The following is a 20,761-nucleotide window of genomic DNA, read 5'->3' as shown; positions in this document are numbered from 1 at the left end:
TCCCGCAAAAATGTCCCCTTTCTCGTGCGCCGGGCTCAAAGCCTTGTTTTATCCAGTTCTCGTTCTGGTACTTTGAGCATTTGGCTTTACTTCATCTTCGGTAGGCTGCTAACCTTGCCGCAAAAATGTGGCGCCGCTAAAGTGGAAAAACGTCAATATTTCAATGCGCCGAATGCTCGCTCGCCGCTACGCCGCAGCCCAGCTTCAACACGCGCGCGTGCAAACGCGCGCGTTTTCGTTCCCCGGGGGTGGAATAGTTCAGAGAGATATTGTCGTTAATGGGGATCTCTTCGAATGACCTTAATGAAGACTGAAGATGAAGATTAGCGCGGGCGACTTGAACGCCCGGCAAGTAGACCCTTGACTCGAACGATTTTATGCCGGGACAACATTAATATTTGACCACGCGGAGACAAAACACCAATCCACTCCAAAGACCGGAGCCTGAAGCACGGGTGGGGGCAGGGGGGGGAGATGCGCAACCACTTGAATATAAATTATTCTCATTTCTCCCTTTGGTGGTCGGCCAACGGCGTGCTTTTCGTCGGTGGATTATATAGGTGGATATCCTTAGATTATGCATACCGAATATCGGGCGAGGAGAGAATGGCCGTGGCTGAATGGGCGAGTGAGCCTTTCCCCAATTCCCTCTCGTTTTAGCGAACGCAAAAATTTCCGCGATATTTCCCGCCCGGTGACGTTTAAATTGAAGCGGACACTTTCGGCGGAATGGATTTCAAGAGAATAATCTACGGCTCGCAAGGGCCGAGCGCGCCCGACAGCCTCGAAGCTTCAAGGACGTTTTCTATGGCTCGGGTAAAAAATCGAAGGATTCGAAAATTAAAAGTACCGCGCGGTCGTAGATTCATTCGGTGCATCAATCGCGGAGAGAGCCGCAAGGAGATTTGATATCGTCTGCGAGTCGAAAATTTATCCGTCATTGAGAACCTTATTTCGAGGAATCTAAAATTGACGCGAGACCAGGGCATTTACAGACACATATATAACGTCCCGAGTGAATCGAGAATTAAAAGACAGAGAGGGAGAAAAGTAATTTCTACCTTGGAGCTCGACGGTTATTATCGCGGAGCAACCGTGAAGGGAAAAGAATGCGGGGAACACCAAGAATGCCTATGTCGTTCTACCCACATATAGAAAAAGTTAGATCGCGGCGTATGGTCAAAGAGTAATGACCTACGCGATTGCCGGGTAGTATTCTCTAAAAAGTTGGATCCTTTGACGTGGTTTATCCTTCGTGTGTTATACGTCATTCACATGGACGCGGCTGATCGTGCACGTATTCGCTGCACGTTGTCGATACGATGTAGGGAACGTTACGAGCAGTTGCCCCAATTTATCCCACTTTTTTGCACGGAGAGCTTCCTGGCCTTTTTAGTCGGCATCCCTTTGCTCTCTTTAAGCGTCGCTTTTAAGTGCACGTACGGTTTAGTGCCGCAGCTGCACTTTGACCAAAGCATGAAGCCGCCCAGGAGACATTTTTATTGCCGGGGCTTAGTGGCTTTGTAACCGCTGCCGATAAACGTTTTGTTTTTGTAATTAACGTAACAAGTAACGCGATGCGAATCACAATTTGAGAAAAATCCGCGATTGTCCGCGAATATTTGGCAACATCCGATACCGAACGATCGCGCGGTATGAATCACGCGAAAGTGTATTCGATATTATCCGACAAAATATTGTTCAGCAAAATGTTGCGTATCTATGTTGCAAAACCATCACTGCTGGCGATGGATTACGCGTTATTGGTAACATCAATAACAATGGGCTCTTATAGTATCAAACTATCTAGATACTAGGGAGCCAATGCTGTGTTTTCTAATCTAATAACGTGCTAGTGTCGGCCATCTTTAATGTACGTGCACACGGCGTCATTAATGCCTAGCCCTCTGAAGTTGCACGAGGGTCGGGGCATTTTTGAAAAGCGTGCGCGACTTTCTAGATACTAGAGAGCCAAAGCTGAATTTTCTAATCTAATGACATACTATTGTACTTTCGGCCATCTTTAATGTACGTACAAACGGCGTCATTAATGCCTAGCCCTCTGAAGTTGCACGAGGGTCGGGGCATTTTTGAAAAGCGTGCGACTTTCTAGATACTAGAGAGCCAAAGCTGAATTTTCTAATCTAATGACATACTATTGTACTTTCGGCCATCTTTAATGTACGTACAAACGGCGTCATTAATGCCTAGCCCTCTGAAGTTGCACGCGGATCGAGGCATTTTTGAAAAGCGTGCGACACTTTCTAACTCTTCGTGCATCATGATTATGGAAACAGCGAATCAGTATCGCCGGTTTCAACGTCATGATGCACGAAGAGCTAGAAAGTCGCACGCTTTTCAAATGTACCTCGACCCGCGTGCAACTTCAGATGGCATTAATGTGAACATAAAACGTCACGTTCCTACAATTTTCGGAATATGTTGTCCTCAGACAAATTCATTTTCACAGTGCACAGCGTAAAGCTCGAAAATAGCCATTTCCCCCTTTAGCTGTCTAGTATCCAGTTATTTACACATTATTGTTATTACGTGATAAAAATTTGTGCCAAGCGTCAGCATTCGTGACTGATGAGAGGATTAATGGAGCAAATATTATCGAGAAAATATATTGGACATCGCAATGAAAAGTTGGACCTTGACCTAACTACTCATTCTCTTTATTATTTGTAATAAAGAAAATAACTGGACGTGTGATTCTGCGAATATTTCCTTGACCTTTCAATTATCTTCGATTGCGCCTTCACTTCGCGCGGTTCAAATTCGATCTTCCCGGCGCACCTGGATTCTCGAAGAACCGAGTTAAAGATATTACCGCAAATGCGGTAACCTTGCGGCAGCCAGGAGGGAGGGGAGGGGGGGCTGTACATTTCGCACCGTCGTGGAAGATCGAGGTCTTGAGCATGATAGATCTCGTGTATTTATCTCTCAGTTCCGACGCCCTCGACGTCGATTTGTTTCCCCTCTACCCCAAGCATCCTCCATGCGCCTCGTTGCTCACCCCTTCGCTATCGTATCGCGATTTGTCCGTCCCCGATCGACACGATCTAATTGATCACGTGAAAAATTAGGGCTTATCTCCGCTTTTCGCCGCGGGGCAAGGCGGAATCTGCGGTTCGGGGGAGCCGGCGGGGATTTGCGAGCGACGAAGGGGCGCGCACGCATTGTGGTGGTTCGTGCCATTGAGGTTTCGGGAACATGTCCGTTTATGCATCCCGGATCGCTTTCGGTAATGTTAGCAGTAATTTGTTCCACCGCGGCTTTTGCCGCTCGAGCCGCGTCCCCAATTTACGAGGAAGCCGCAGCTATTTCCTGTTGTAAAAAGAAGCGTACAATGCGGGTTTGAGGAATATTCCGCCCGCGGCAAAATTAAATTAAAGGGCAAAAAGGAGCGCGCGGAAAATTTCAAATGCGATACTCGATACAAAGGTTTAATTATAATATTTGCATTATGATTTCAGTATTATTTGAGCTTTCCTTTACGAAAGTGTATTTTAATTTCTCCGCCATTCAATATTACACGATTAGGTGTAAAACTAAAAGTCCGTGGAATTGTACCGATGTCAAAGCCGTCGAGTTGAAACTTTTTGTCGAAAGGGGATTTCTCGTTACGAGCTACGAGTTGCGTTCACATTCATGGCTGGTGGAGAACGGGGCTCCTAGTGAGAGATCAAGATTTCCACGGTTGTATTTATCATTGAAGGATACGGCCCGACAACGCGGCGGCGGCGACCGTAGCAGCGTATTCGGCTTCATTCAAAATGCTCCATTGCCCTGCATTTTTTACGATCCGAGCGGTTGCCGCGCATCCCACCGTCGTAAACGTCGGTCCTCAGAAAAAGCACACGTGCTTACTTTAATTTCAACGCCCGCGATTTCTCGGGCATGGACGGAAGCGAGAGAGTAAAATTACAGATTCCCGGGTCCCCTTCGCGGCAGACGGCGCGCACGTATGCACAGTGACGGGCAGAATGGTTGCGATACTTTTTAATGGGTTTAAGAAGGCGTATTTAGATTTAAGTTTACGTTCTAAAACATTTTCTCAGGAGAAAATTTTACTCGAGAAGTAGATCGAAAACGCTCAAGATTCGAAATGGCCATCGAGAAAAATATTCCTTGAAGAAGAAGATTTCCAGGAACGCAACTCTTAAGTTTTACTGCTTAAGTTTTTTTTCGTGTGTTCGGGCCTTTACGCGTGCTTTCCGTAAGACGCAACACTAAGATTTCGACCAATCGCGTTGCTCAATTCCACAACCGAATCGAGCAACGCGATTGGTCGAAATCTTACTGTTGCGTCTTACGGAAAGCACGCGGTGAAAGCCCTTAATCCCGCGGCAGTAAATCGCAGGTTTGTCGTCATGCGAATGTGAATCTGAATTAACTCGCGTTTTATCCGCCTGAAGAAGAGGCGTCTTTTCGCGCGGCGCTCGCGTACACAGAGGTTGTATCAAGAAGCGATATAATTTAAACGCGTTTTCTCGCAGACGCGGCGCGGGTAAGCCGCGTTTTTATCGCCGGTGACAAGGGGTGATTTTCTTTCGGGATTTAAAGTACGGCGTGTAGAACGTCATCCAGCGAGATCATTCTAAATCCTGAATATAAATCGCGAAATTATCGCCGCGCGCTTAAAGACCGAGAATTCGGTTGGTTAAATGATGATCCGCGAGTCACCCGGTTTGTAACAGCGACGTGAAATTTTAGCGAAGAGCGGCAACATTCAGTCGAACAATCGGTCTTGCGCGCCGGAACATTGTTGAAAAGTGTTTCAACCTCCTCCCCGAGTGTGGACGGGAGAAAACTTAAGGCGGTTCCCGGCCGAAAGTAACGCTCTTCGCGGATATCGCGAGCGGCTCCTCCTAAAATTTACGATGTGTAAATGGAATGTGCACCCGGGGAATGTAGCGATCTGAATAGAGATTACCTACTTCAGTAACCTTCTTTTAAGGTTACCGCTTTACACAGCCGGATAACGTATAGATCATAGTCGTAGGAATTTATCCTAGAAATAAATCGTCCGGGAAGAGACTGAATCTAGGTAAGGTAGTCGCGGGAAATCGAGTTGAAGCGCGAGAATTGTCAAAAATAATAGTCGCGATGTTTGAATCCCGTCGATATCCGAGGCACGGAGCGTGCCGAAGGTATTTGCCTTCGCTCATTCTCGCCCTTTTTCTCACGAGAAAAATATAGAGTACAGGGTGTCCCAAACGTTCCGGCAAATGTTGCCCCGTGCTGACACCATAGCACAACTAGTAGGTCCACTCTCTGTCAGCCCCTTTGATCTTTGCGGTCCAGATCACGTGGTATTCCGCCATGCACTCGGGAAGGATCCATCGATGTGTGTGTGTGTGTGTGTGTGTGTATACCATGGACGTAAGAATATATGGACGGAGCGTAATGTAGGATTTAGGACGAGGGGACCCAAGCGAGCGCGGTGAGGGGAAATTGGGTGGCGGCCATATGTGATGACTAGGTGATTGTAAGGACGCCTCGTGGCAGTGCTGTCCGTGAGCGGCCTTTGGTCGCACGGTCGCATAGGGAGGGGATGACGCACACAAGCGAGCGACCGTGTCCGTGTGCGCACAGACACGGTCGCTCGGACAGCACTGCCTCGTGGTAGCGTCGCCGCCATATGTGATGACTACTTTTCCCCTCACTGCTCTGGCTCGGCCCCCGCTAACTTTCACTCCGTCCATATATTCTTACGTCCATGGTGTATACGTACTCACCAAAGCCACACTACCCCATACAACTTTTCTCCCGTTGATCTGCCCAGAACAATGTCGGATGCGCACAAGAGATCGACGCAAAACGAAACAAATGACGGAGTGGACCTACTAGTTATATTACGCTGACACCACAGACGGAAAATAGATAAGTACGCGAACCTGACAGTCGATAACAAATAAATCACATAATAGAAAGGCCTATAACTGCGCTAAGCGATATCGAAATGGTACACCTGCACTCTAAAAAAATTTTTTATGAAAATTGCAACTATTAACGGATGTTGGGATCATTTATTAAAGGTGCATATTTACGTACAAGGTCGGTGCATTTATATCCTGCACGTAAATTATTACCATATATAATAAGCAAACAACCTGCTTTCAATGTTGTAATTTTTGCAATTTTTCATCAAATGTAAACAAATGTAAACAAGTATTTAGACAGTATACAGTAAAAACAAATTTTTGTAAAAGTACATAAATTATATTTCCATTATGAATAGTGCAATCGCTACATTCATCGCGTATGTAATTCTGAGACAGTCAATCTGATAATAATGCAAAATAATCATTCTATCCGAACTGTAAAGAATGTATAAAAATATGACCTCAGCCCTCCTCGAGATTCTAACAGTAAAACGCATTATTCTAACCATTATGGAATAATACAAAATCGAGTTTAATTTCCGATCTTTAAAAAAGGAATAAGAAGGGCGCTCTAATTGCTTTGAATGTTTTTAACAGCGTCGAACCTGATTTCCCGTTAAATCGTTAAAGCGGACGGTTTAATCGCGAGGGAGAAAGAGGGCGCCCTAACTCCGTCAAACAATAGTGATTTAAAATCCTTGGAAGTTGGTCGCAGCTAAAAAGGGAGTTTGCAATCAGCCTGGGAGGCTCGGAGAAAAAAACGCGAGCTCGCAATTTAATCAATCTCCCTGCAAGGTTACGTACATCAGCGACAACGGGCATCGCCGTTCGATCAAGCCTCCGAGCAGCTTCCAGCGTACAAAGTGCTAAAGAAGGCCGTTGTACGGGCACGATCCCCACACGTGCATGTGCACGTATATGCGCGCGTTCGTTTTATCGGCTATCTAATCGATAACTTGCCGGTACTCTCTGGCGACCCTGTCGAGTGCAACGCGACACATATACACGTATACACGCGGCGTCCGTGCAGCCGCCGTGTACACAGGTAACATCGTGCCGAGTTCATTAATCGCCGACGTCCGTTTAAGGTAATGCCGCGTCGCGAGCTTTCGACGGTGCGACCCTCCGCCGCCGGAAGTCGTGGATGACGAGACGATATCCGGACCTGTCCGGTGAATTTCTCTTTTTTATATGTTTTTCCCCGCGAGCGTCTCGTAAAGTGGAGTTTACTTTATACTTTTATGATTGCGGTCTTCCCTCGACTTTTACGAGCGCCGGAGAACTCGGGGTAGCTCCGGAGGGTCTGACCCTCCCGCCGAGGTAGATTCGTTTGCATCCGATGCGGTGGATATCGATTCCGTTAATGCAAACTGCGTGAATTTTGCGTGCTTTTATTTACGACCGGGAAATTGTGAGAAATGACGCGCCGGCAAGTGGAAGATTCTTTCGGCCAAGTGCATCTTTCTTATGTAAATCAACACCGTGCAACAGTTCGAACGCGCCCCGCGCCGCAGAGGAACGGAAGAAAATTATTCTCGCGCGTTTCTCGTCGATATTATCGCGCGGTTTGGCGCACAAAGCGCTTTCTTGCGTCGGCTATTTTCGCGGGAACGGGGAGCGCTTCGCGGCGGCATTCGAAGCTGAGCATTATCGATTCGCGGCGATACGCGCGACCGCGGCGGTAGCGATGCATCGAGAGATCGAGGATGGAAAACACACGTTTTGCTGCTAGGCGACGGTAATGAAATTCACGAAACGTCGCGTGTCGCGTCCTCTTTTGTATGCCTACGCTCGGGCTTTCTCGATGCGCCGACTATTATGGGGAATACGGAAACGCCAAGTGTACTCGTGTGCACGCGAACGTGGGCGATCGACAGCGCATCGAGGGACCGATTTCATTTTAGACTACATGCAGCCCTAAAAGAGAACCCGCGCGAATATAAACGGCGCCTTCCGACGACTGCCATTGCCGATTCCCTGTCATTCGTGTCTCTTTGACGGCGTTTCCATTTAGTTCGAGCTTATTCCCATAAATTCTGACAAGTAAAGAGTAACGAATGGAGAAGGTTTACGCTCACTTGCGTCTCAAGCCGGAAAAATGATAATCGCACGCGCGAGAATTGATAATAACAATATGTTCGTAATAAGTAACTAAACAGGCTCGTGTTTTTACAAAATTATATAGAAAAAGGCCAAATAATAGAACGAGCCACTGAAAGGTTGTATCAATAGTTGTTGTGTGTTCACCAAAAATCTAACGTAAATTAACATGAAACAAATTAGTTATATAAAAGATTAACCGTACATAGAACGTACATTATATTTAAATTGATAGCTTAAAACAAATTAGTTGTACAGAAGATTAAACATATATGGAACAAACGTTTCGACTATACCTTTATCAGCGTGTTCGGTTCAACTAAAAAAATATTGTAATTAATAATTTACTTTAACAAATAATGAAGTACAGTTGAAACGTTTGTTCCATGTATGTTTAATCTTCTGTACAACTAATTTGTTTTCAGCTATCAATTTAAATATAATGTGCGTTCTATATACAGTTAATTTATTGTATAACTATATTGTTTCAAGATTCATGTTAATTTACGTTAGATTATTGGTGAACACGCAATAACTATTGATATAAGCTTTTAGCAGCTCGTTCTATTATTGGCCTCTTCTTACATGAAAATGTTAGTAAACTCTAGATTCTAAAATTTAAAGTAACATAGAAAGTCGAAGGAACAAGAATTAATTAAAGACTCAGAGAAAACGACAACGTGAATATCTACTCAGTTAGACGGCATAATCAGCTGTTAGAGTATTCAGTCCACGAACGGATCTCATAAGGGCACGTCGTGATATGAAAATAGTATTACTTCGTCCTTTTACCAATGTCTCTCGCTAAGATTTTACTTGGAGCAGTTGACCAGAGAATGCAATTATAATCATTTTTTATTTCCGACCGCGAGCTTTCTTTTTACATTTTAATTTTATAATGAAACGACATATTCGCGCCCTCAAACGTAGAATCATGGCTGCGCCTTTTCACCGCTTGGCTCAACAAACTTATTTTACCTTCGTTTATTTATTGCGCTTGACGCTATGTTATCAAGTCGATCAAACTGCGCGCCAGATTCGTTTTTAATTAAACGTTGCGTTAGTCGGTTTCACACTTTCTAGTCTACTATTGCTTTTCTGTTGTATTAATTTGTGCTGAGGTTGACCAAGTCAAGTCGAAACGTTAATGTATTAATTTAATTTTGTTTTGTTAAACGAGATGTTTTTACTCGTAAATTGGCCCATTATGTTCAATAATTTTTTGAAACTCGAGTACGACTGTAATTAAAGGAGCTTCTATTAATTGGAGCGGCGGTTGCGGCAATTTGCGGGGTGTAATAAGGTTTAAAAAGCAGCACATTTATGGAACCTTGATGAATGCACGTATGCATCATTTAACGGGCAACTGCGTTTCTAAAGAGAGTCATCGATCTAAAGATGGCTGCAATAGTCAAGTGAATACAGGTCACATTTTCCGCACGGCTAATTTCTTGGGTAATTCACGCTTTATACAGGATCATTCAGAGCGTTGTTCTATTCTTATTCTTCGATTCTGCGTCACGGCGCCTCGAGTCCTTAAAAATTCATCGCGGGCTCGTACGTTCCGAGGCGCCTCAATTTGTCGAAGCGTTTGAAGCGCGCGTCTCCGGGAAAAAAAATGAAATTTCCGTGAAAAATCGCCCCTGCCGGACACGACCGGCCGTTTCGGCGGGGCCGAGTCGTACCGGGCGACTTTGACGGCGCCGCGTCGGTACTTTTAAATTTGCGGACGCGCGCTACGCTGCCGCGCGCGCGCGCGCGCGCACACACATACGGGCGCGACAGGGGGATATGTCGAGTGTCCAGACGGTTTAAAAAAATTGCGCCGCGCGGCACCGGGCGAGCCGCGCTCTAAAATACAATTCCCTGTCGGACGTAACATCGTTGCAACACGATCCGCGCGACAGTACAAATTCGAGCCGCCGCGCCACGCCCGCGTGCAGCTTCAAAAAGCACCGGGACGTTAGTGAACCGTAATTAAATTCTGCGGGTGTATATATGATACATGTAACACGCGCGTTGATTCGCCAATTAATACGCGCCCCCGTCGACCGCCGGCGCGGTAACGGTGTTGTTTCGCTCTCGCCATTCCGCATTTCCCCGCCGTTAAAATATATACGGGAAACAGTTATTAGTTAACAAATAGCGGCCCTTGTGAGGAAACACTGCGTGTATATCGCGGCAAACACGAAGGAAATGATGTTTTGCCATTGAGACATTGTTTGCATGTTTAATGTATTACAGAGACCCGACTGTTCCCGGCAACCGTGGCGCAGAAAGTTAAGCGCTGTTCTAGAGAGCCAAAGATCCGAGTTCAAGCCCGATCAGAATTGTTGATTTTTTTATTCGATCGCCACCTTTCGGAAGGAAGAGACAACCCACTGAGAGTCCATTTGCCATGCTGCTACGCATACCCCTTTAGGGGTATAGCCCTTCGGCAAGGTTTAAGGTGAAGTAAAACCTATGCTCGAAAGTACCAGAACGAACTGGAAAAACAGGCTTTGAGCCTAATGCACGAGGAAGAAGAAGAAGCGTTCCCGGCCGTTAAGATATATACGGGAAACAGTTATTAGTTAAAAAATGGCGGCCCTTGTAAGGAAACACTGCGTGTGTATTGCGGCAAACACGAAGGAAATGATATTTTGCCATTGAGACATTGTTTGCATTTTAATGTATTACAAAGACCCGACTGTTCCCGGCGACCGTGGCGCAGAGAGTTAAGCGCTGCTCTAGAGAGCCAAAGATCCGAGTTCAAGCCCGACTAGAATTGTCGGTTTTTTTATTCGATCGCTACCTCTCGGAAGGAAGAGGCAAACCACCGAGAGTCCATTTGCCGTGCTGCCACGCATGCTCCTTTAGGTATAGCCCTTCGGGTTGGAGCACGGTCTTATACACAGGTCGGGACACTCGTGGAATAAAGCGTCACGTCAATAAAAGTCACGTGAAATTGCACCTTTAGGCCTGAGCTGACCGCCATATTGGCGTCACTTTGAGCACACTTGAAAGCCGGTATAGGAGTGCCCGACCTGTGTATAAGACCGTGGGTTGGAGGTTTCCTTCGGCAAGGTTAAGTCCCAGTCTACAATAGATGATTTAAGCCCTAAGCCTTAAGAAATTGACCAATTACGGTCAAGTATGAGTAGAATACGCGACTATGATTAGTCAATTTCTTAAGGCTTAGGGTTTAAATCTCTATTGTAGATGGGCACTTAAGATGAAGTATAATAAAACCAATGCTCGAAAGTACCAGAACGAACTGGAAAAACAGACTTTAAGCTTAATACACGAGGAAGAAGAAAAAGAAGAGTGTTCCCGGGGCCGGTCCCCTCGAGGGCGAACGTCGCGACAGCGAAGGCGCTTTTTAAGGGTTGACAAAGTCCGCGACAACGGCGTCGCAATTTCGGCGCGATTTGGCTCGTGGTCCGATCCGCATTTAATGGACCATCGACCTCGGCGCTCCCGCTGTCGCTCTTCCTTCTTAGATCGATCCGAGAGTGCCGCGCACATGCATCCCCTCAAAAGCGAGCGCGGGCCCGGGCAAACTTCCCCTCGATTACTGTCGCGACTGCCACCGTTACCGCACCGAAGGAAACTAAGGACGAACAGCGACCGGCTCTGTCAACCGCATCCTCAAAGCAACGTCTACCTTATTATCCAGTTTTTGCTACTGAAACTGGATGGCGACGCTGTCAGGCGTTCAACTACGAGAGACCGTCTCGGCAGGCTAATTGTCCGTTCTTGATTTCGGGATTTAAGAAACCGGAGCGCCCTCTTCCAAGCCAGACGAGTCTGCGGCGAATGTTTCCCTAACGAGAATTTAATTGCGACTCGCGATTCTTCTCGCAAGTCCGCAATTTTCAAACGTGAAACACCCTCGGAGTCAAACACAGTGACGTTTATTAATATCTAGCCTCCGGGAGGGCTTTGGGATTTTTTTAACGCGGCCCAAATTTAATTTAACTCTTAAGCTGTAGCTAAATTCTTGAGCTAACTGAATTTAACAAATATTTGAACATAAAATTTACATTAACTTTAAAATTCCGGACAACGTAACTTTCTTGTAAAGGGCAATTCAAACTTAAATCCATTTAAAATTAACTAACGAAGAAACTGAAGAGCGGGACGCTCTTACTTATTTAGATTAAATATGCAAATTTGATATTACCAAATTCATTTAGATTGCGTTTAATTAAATTCCCCGCCGCCTCATTCGGCGATAGCTTTGGATTAACGGCGCCCGTTGAAAAATCATTGATAAATGAAATTTCCCGCGAATTGGCCGGGCAAGTAGAACGAGTCGGCGCCGCGCAGCTGTCCACGCTTACAAATTCGCGGCCGTGCAGCCTCGTTGCGTCGCGAGGCCATTTGATGGCCATTTAACGTTGATTGATCGATCGACCTGGCGCGACGGCGCGTTCAATCGCGCCGATTCCCGTGTGCGGCGGATCAACCGCTCGCTCGCCCGCTCGCTCGCTCGCTCGCTCGCGTCCGATGCATTATCTGCGGTTCCAAGCACGCGGAGGCCGATGAATGGTTTATGGCTCCGCATGTTGCACTTGCAAGGAGGAACGGTCTCGCCAAGTCGCATAATTCATCCCGGGACGACGACGATGTCGCCCGCGTTAGCACATGCCTGACACACCGGGTGATATCCCCGCTTTCCAACGATTAGCTTCTCCACGGCTGATATCACTGTCATTCCGCGACGTGGCTTCCCGCGGGACGACGTCGCGCTCGCAGGCCGCCCTTTCGCGTTTTTAACGCCGCCGAACGATAACGTCGCTTGTGTCACGCGCGAGCGCGGCTGCTTGTTTCCGGGGAAATTGCGAGTGATCTTAAGGGAATTGATAAGGTGGCGTATTGTAATCTTCTTTTGGAGAGGCGCCAGTTACGACAGTCGTGGTGCATCGTTCAGGGATTAAAACGTGTGGACGCACGAAGGATAAAAAATTAAGCAACGTGGTAGAGTTTCCGCTTGTGCGAGCGCGGGAATTATGGCCGCCTTATGAGATCTAACAAATGCAGAGTCGCCCCAGCATCCCCTTAAGGAAATTAAAAATCACCGAGTCTAAACATCGAGCGTTGCGAAATTGGCGCATGTTCCATTTGCGCGGGACGAGAATAACTTTTTCACCAGCTTTACTCGTCGCAAGTATTTTCATCTCAACTAAATTGTCACAGTCCGTACCGTGGCGCATTTTAATATTCATCATTGGAGAAATTTACGCTTTAGTTTTCCCGATAGTAAATGAATTAGGTGACAAATAAATTGCGAGGCAAACAGATCTCCGTCACCTCAATTACAACGGAATATTTAAGCGCAAGACGCTCAAACTTTTCGGCGAGTTGGTAATTGCTGGCATTGTCGGACCGTCCCCGGTATATCCTTGTATCTCATTGACGCTGCCGGGGGGACAGAAATTCGTTATACAAATTGAAACTTATTCGATGCACCGCCGAGTCGGCTGCGCCGCTTCGCGGGCTCGCTAAAATAAATTAACGCCCGTCCAATTATCGTAACGAGTCCCCTCTCGCTCGCGTACCGCCGCGGTTTTTTCCATCGATTCTCCCGCGATTCTTTCGCGAGGACACTCCGCACCTACGTCCTCTCCATTTTTCCCGCAATGCCCACCTAATCCGATCAACACGATTTCGGCGTTCTGTTATTTGTATCGCGTCATCGTGTGTAATTATTCCACGCGCGCGCGCGCGACCACCTCTCCTCTTGTTTACGTAAAAATACCAAGCGCAAATTGGCGCGTAATGAAAATTGAGAAATGTATATACGCGCCAAGGTATTCTTCCGCGGGGAGACTAAAGAATGCCGGGAAAATTAACGACTCCCCCACGTGCCCGAGCGAGTGCCCGAGGACCTATTCCCAAGTGCGCAAGAACTCGGGGATCTGATGACCCAGGAATCCAATTACCGCGGGTCCCGAGTATATCCCAGGATTCAAAGCGCAATTTGAAAAGCTACCGCTCCTCCCCCGGCCCCGTTCTCGCGGGACACTAGATCTGACTAGGAATTGGTTATCAATAATTCTGGCATTGCTTCGGGGACGTGACACTTACTAGAAACGCCGAGGGGGACGATCGTTCGGACGGGCATCGAAACTTGGCCATATCTCATGAGCATCTTTAATGTAGCCGCGTCGGAGTTCGCCGATATGGCGGAGCTATCGGCCCGCTCTTTTCAATATTAAACGGCATTCAGACTCATGTAGACGTCATATCGACGTGGAATTCTTAAAGCGGACATCGAAATTCGAGGAATTTCGATGAGCTATGGATTTATCAATTGATAAGCCGGGAGGGAAATCTTTTCAATATTTCCCCGCGTGTACAAACGCGAATACTTTTCTCACGAGTCACGATGATGAACACGTTGACGTGTGTTCCTATGTTTTTTTAACTTAAGATAACTTCCTACTTTTATTTTTACCCTTATCGCGAGTAAATCGTAATTCTTATATTATTGTCCCACTAGTATCGATTTGTAAGTTGAAACTGTACGGAAGATTTATTGTATTAAGACCCGGTTTCACCAACGTCGCTTAAGGTAGTTGTTTCGCGACAGTAATGCTCAAAAGTTTCTTCCAGACAGAAACCAGCGCTCAATTATTACAATTATACATCTTGATCCAATATTATTCTGAAGAATACCCTTACGACGAATACATAATATAAAATTCGAAAGATTAATAGTTTCAAGAGCTGTTGCCACATCTCTTACACTACACTCGTGTCTACTACATAATTCTTCCCATTTTTTAGTTTTAACTGTTTATATTGTTGAAACGGAACGGTCAATAATTTTGATTTTTTTTCCACTTATTCGTTCTATTTTATTTTATAACGTATTTGTTTCTCATACGAATCTCACTCACCGTTAAGCTTAAAAAAAATAACAAAATGTGCCATCATTTGCGTTTGCAAACGCAAATATTAATACTTTAACACATAATAATATGTGTAAATAATATTTCACGTGTGATAATATTACAATAAATTATATTATTACGTGTAATAATATTACAACGAATTATATTGTTTCGTGTAATAATATTTTTAACGTGTTTTACACGTAATATTTCGTGTAACATAGCAAACTGTAACATTGTTTTTCAGAACTTTGGGACAGTTAATCTTAATTTAATTAGTATTATTTTGCACGTATTAATGTTAAGAATAAACTGTCAAAATTCGAAACTATTCTCACATAAATGATTTTACGAAATAACTACGTCTTACTTGGTTTAATTCGTTCTTTGTCTCTTTCCAACTGTTACTTTAGAAAGAGGCAAACATGAATTAAACTAAGATTAAAGTTAAGCGACATTTGGTGAAACCGGGTCTAAACCCAGTGATTCGTCGATCGACGTCGAAACGATATCGAATCGTCGTCAATTTGACGGTGTCGACATCGATCGACGAATCATTTCTCACTTAACTGTTCGCGAATGAGTCAGAGAATAAAGAATAAAATAACATTCCTAACTTTTTATTGCTCGCATAGTCAGCCCTTCTCCTCTTTTTATTGCATTTGTATTAAACAAGGCTAATTTCCTGTTGACCGAAAGACATTGATTTATTACGAAAAAATTAAGAATTAAATCGCAGCCTAACTTGAACACTTCGTTTTATTTCACAATTACGAATTTCAGTCGCAATTGTTTGTTACTTAATTATGGCTTTTATAACGCGGACATTTTGTGCATCCGTTGTACGTACACGTCACAGGAGCAGAACGTGCGTAGATACATATGGAAATGGCGGAGATATTAAGCCGCGACGTGATCGAAAAAATGCGCGCTTTTTACCCGGAGCTGTTATTAATGCGCCCCACGGCTGACGCCTCCGTTCGTCTTGCCGCGACGCCATGTGGAATTCCCCGCGACAAACGCATTGTATAATACGCAACGCGAATCTGCCATGAGGCTAGCCATAAAACAAACAAATTGCCGGAGTCGCGGTGGGTTCGTGTTCCGAATTCGCGTCGTTCGCCGTCTGCGATATCACGCATACGATTTACTTCTAATCCGTCATTTCACCGGGGGGGGGGGGGGGGGGTAGGGGGGGAGACAACAGTGTCATTTTCGTCACTGAAAAATTGTCCCGCGCCGACTAGAGATTTCCGTTGCAAAAATAAAAATTCTAATCTTGCCGGCTGTTCTTGAAAATTTTTTAATACGCCCCGACATTTAATTTGAAACTTCCATCAGCGTGCGTTGGCTCTCATTATTTCAGATTTCTTTTAAATTCATAGACGAATGAATATTCTTAAGCCAGGGAAAGTCGGTCGAGCTTTCCGGGCGTATTAATGACTCCATTGAACAGCCATTAAAGTATCTTTATGTATCTTAGCAAAGGGCTTACAGGGAAGCTAATAAAACTCCTTCTTATTACTTGCTTAATGCGTAGAAATCCTCCCTATCGTGACAATAAAGGGACATTCCCTGCTATGATAAAAAGAATTTGCTTGAGAGGCAGGGGTGCGAAATTCTCATCACGACGGTCTGATCCGCGAGGGAGTAAACTTGATAGACGTCTAATAAAAAGTCCACGAAATAAGAATCAGAACAGAAACCGGGCTCGTAAATTTGGAAAATGTAGCGATATTAAAAGTCTTAAGAAATCCTATTAAAAAAAAATGTACGAAGTTAGACGTTTAAAAATTACAAAGACTTAAAACTCAATATTAAAACCACCACGTATTACAAGCAACTTTATGAGACCAAGACTTGAACGGAAAAGACCGTAAAATGGGCTTCGAGAGGGCAAAATGACTGTACGAAGTGCAAATATCGGGACTTAAGGGTGCATGTATCATAATTACGCCTTTGATATCTGTTACAGGGGTTAATCGAGCCGAAAGAGGGAGAAAATTCGGCATCTTAGGGCGAAGTCGCGTGGAAACCTTAATTATCGCTAATTGGATTTTAGCCCGTCACGTTTCGTCAGACTCCTGTCAGCGCGGAGTTGCAGAGATACCGGGCTGGAACTCGCTATCGCGGAGAATCTATCGGCATCTCGATGGGAACTTCTCGATGGCCCTGTACCCAATTAAATGAAAGTAACTTTCCGTTACCGTACAGCTCTCATCACGGGAATTACCCAGGACAAGGATGGTCGGCGCCGTTTCTCCAGATTTAACCTAAGGGTTATTAACCTTGATCGAATCCCCTCGATTCTCCCTTCAATATGGGTGCGCGTTAATATAAAAAATTAACAAACTACAATTTCGAATTGATATTTCAACGATTTTTAAAATTCTTCAAGTCTCTGGGCGTTGAATTCGTGTTCCTAGAATCAGAATAGCTTTTCCAGTTCTCCGATTCTCTAAATTGCGTACTTTTTGCGCGGTCCATTAGTTTAATCCCTCAGCAGAATTTCCGTACTTTGCACTTTTCAGTGTTTCCGCTTTTTCCACACTTCAGTTTTCTGAGATGCGCGACGCCTAAAATTCTGGAATCGATATTCCAAATTGGTGGCGCGCGTTTTTAGTTCCCTCAGTTTCGACAATATTCAATATCTATCTTGATTATTGCGTCCGTATTGCAGCTTTTATATTCTTGAAATTTATGGGATTCCAACTTTCAAGAATTTCCAATTCCATAATCTTGAATTGTTAGTTTCCGAAGCGACCCCCTCATAAACGCGCGACGATGCCGGCGGAATAAAAATAAGAGCGAGCGGGAGCATTTTTATTCGCCGCCGTAAAATATTTACAAGTGTAATTTCTCATGCCGTTTCCTTAGTCAATATCGAATATCAATAGATCTTCTCGCGTGAACGAGGGGGCGATAACTCGGAGCGTCTCGTCGCAGTGGCACAATTGGACGTCATTTTCACGAGGGTGGAATAAAGGCAGCACTAACAAGCTTTCATTAAGTTCCATGCATTAAAAAGTAAAAGTCCTGGCAGTTTCAATCAAATCGTTACCGAATTACCGAGTTTTAACCCGAGTAAACCCCTGGGAAACTTTATCTAGCTTGTTTCATCGATACCCCCCCGGCTTCTTTTATTTTGTAAGACACGCTCTATGGATTCTCCCCGGTAATTATCGGAAAATGTCGTAACTGCGGATAAGTGACATAATTAAAGCTATCAGATACTTTCTCTCGGGGTCGATCCCAAGAAATATTCTCGTCTAACGCTTTCTTTTAAACTTACAGATACTTGCTTGATACTTGCCAAGTATCAAGAGGCTTTCCTCCCGTTGACTTAATAACGTTCTCGCGTGCATAAAATAGTTGGCCGAGGGAAATTTCGCCTCTCGCAAATATCTCGAGCGATATTTCACCGCGACGTGTATTATCTCAATATGTAATTTGCGCGGTACATCTTCCCGGGCTCGGAGGAATTTCGGTGTCCAAGAATTAAGTATCTCGCAAATCCTTAAATCTCGGAATCGGAGAGGGGCTTAAAATGTGCAGGAGGCCAAAAGGGATATATAGTTATATATCGGTGTCTAGGTACCCGGGAGCCTCTCCCCGGATCCCGGTATGCGGGATCGAATGAGTAAAAGCCGAGACGAAGAAACGAAAAGAGACAAGGCCGATGGGGGTCGGATGAAAGATGGGGACGGCAGCGTCGGCGGAGGGCGCGAGGGGGACGGCGAGCGAGGGCGGATAGTGCGCTGAGGCAATATCACAGTCGACTAGCGCGAGCCGTTCCGGCATACTAAGCGGACGGGAGTGATTTTTAAAACAGAAGACGGAGCGCCCGCGGGAATCTTAAATAACCGGGCCAAGTGTTAGACGGGACCGACGGGGCGGGGGGGGTCTCCGTGGCGTCTCTCGCGACCGGGCAAATCGGGGAAATATTCCAGGCGAGCGACCGCGAGGAGGAGAGTGACAGTCCCGGGAAATTGGAAAATTGAACTCGCGCTCTTGGCGGATCCGTCAGCGGAGTCGCCTCCGCCGTGTGCGATTGGAGCAACGTCGCTTCCAATACGTATGAACGCCTGCCTGCATCCGATGGTAATGATATTCCCGAGGAAAATCAATGGGGATCGTTACATCTAGTTAAAATTTATGGGGAGGAACGGATGTGCATGAGTTAAACCAGTACTTCGAGGCGTAAATCTCAGAAAGAGCTTCCGATAACGAGGCAACACGCATTCTTGACATAGTTAAATCTGTCACAGCCCTCTCTCGAATTCAATAAGATTGACTTACCAAATCAAGATAAGTTTAGAATAAATTTCTCGACGGGCCCTTCGATTGAGATCAAAATATTTCATTCTGCATGATACGTCGGTCATATTTGATGATAAATCACGGCGCCGGGTTCGGAAACTTTTCCGCGAGATGCTTTGCAAATATAAGACCCTATGCATCAATTATTCGAAACTCCCTCTTTAATATTATATTAAGAATATTTAATACTTTCCATCGAAACATCACTTTTCCTCCTCCCTCGGTGTCTTCCAATTTGCCGAATAATGTTAGTGTTCTCTTTTAATTCGAGAATGTTGATGCGTTTGTAAACGTTGCTTTCAGTGCTTCCCGTTTTTAATTCGTGGTTCTTCTTTTGCAGGGAAGCTCTCGAGATGACTGTTCGCGATAAGTGAACTCTATTAAACTTTTCCTATGAAAAAAATTGCAGATTCCTTGAGGAATAAACTTGTTGCTAATACACCCGCTTTTCAGCGTGCGCCGCGGAAAAAGCGTAGGTGCATTATCTACGCGCGTGCATATATCGCTCTTTAAGCATACTTCGGGAAAGGATGCATTTTAGGACAATACGTCCATCTTCCCCAGCCACGGAGGTCGGTAGGTAACCGCCGCTCTCCCCCCTTAAGACCCTCCCTCGTGCCACCACGAGTCTTTTGTGAAACTTGCCCCGAAGTTCGGGATAGTAACGTCCCTACGAACAAATTTCGCCGGCGAGGCGGACGAATTATGTTCCCGCGGGAATAAGTCGCTGCTCCTCCTTTTGCAGATGCAAATCATTGTCGAAATTCGCGAAAGCGGAGAATCGCCGGGACGCGGATAAGGAGAATTAACACTGATTTACCGGAAAAGTGGAAAACAACACAGCAGAATGGCCAATGCATAGCCTATACTTGTAATTTATTAAAATGTGAATTCATATTCACCGTCTCTCTCCACATCTGTCCTGCGCGCCGGTTTCTTCTCGGACATAACGCAGTTTTCGTACAGGTGGAGTTATTATCGCCAGCAAATTCACATATTCGATAAACGATTTGTAATTATATTAAAAAATGGTACATTTTAACATTTAATACGTCCCTTCCCTGTACTGTAAATTATTCTTATTGCGAGAAACATGATCTCAGCCAGGGTTCGAACCTGGGACCTCCCTAAAACAAAAACTGGAAAGAAGGAAACTGCGAAAACGTATCGCACGGACGTCTCGTAATCGCGCGCGTTTTGTCGAGTATATAAAACAGACCGTTTTAGTTACCGTCGCGCGCCGACGTTTCATTATTTATTCAACAATGAGATTAGCGGTAATTGAATGCAGATCGGGGGACACTGTGTACACCGTTTACCTTCACTCGGCACGTGCATGTGCGAATTTCCAGCCCGTCGAATTATCGAGGAGCTCTCCGCGCGCTTGTCAATTACCCGAATACGTGTGTTTCGTGCTTCCGTTGCTGAGATGTAACCAGAAATTCCCGTTGAAAAGCGATTTAAGCACGGCGCCGCGTCAAATTCAACATTCGACTGTTGTCCCGCGATGCGCATCGCTGTCGCGCTATCGCGGATCGTTGCCGCCACTGGACACTTTTCCCACCGTAA

This window comes from Vollenhovia emeryi, unplaced genomic scaffold (genome assembly GCF_000949405.1).
Source record: "Vollenhovia emeryi isolate VEMERY1.0 unplaced genomic scaffold, V.emery_V1.0 DF939202.1, whole genome shotgun sequence".
In the NCBI taxonomy this organism is placed as follows: domain Eukaryota; kingdom Metazoa; phylum Arthropoda; class Insecta; order Hymenoptera; family Formicidae; genus Vollenhovia; species Vollenhovia emeryi.
This window is presented reverse-complemented; position numbering follows the sequence as displayed.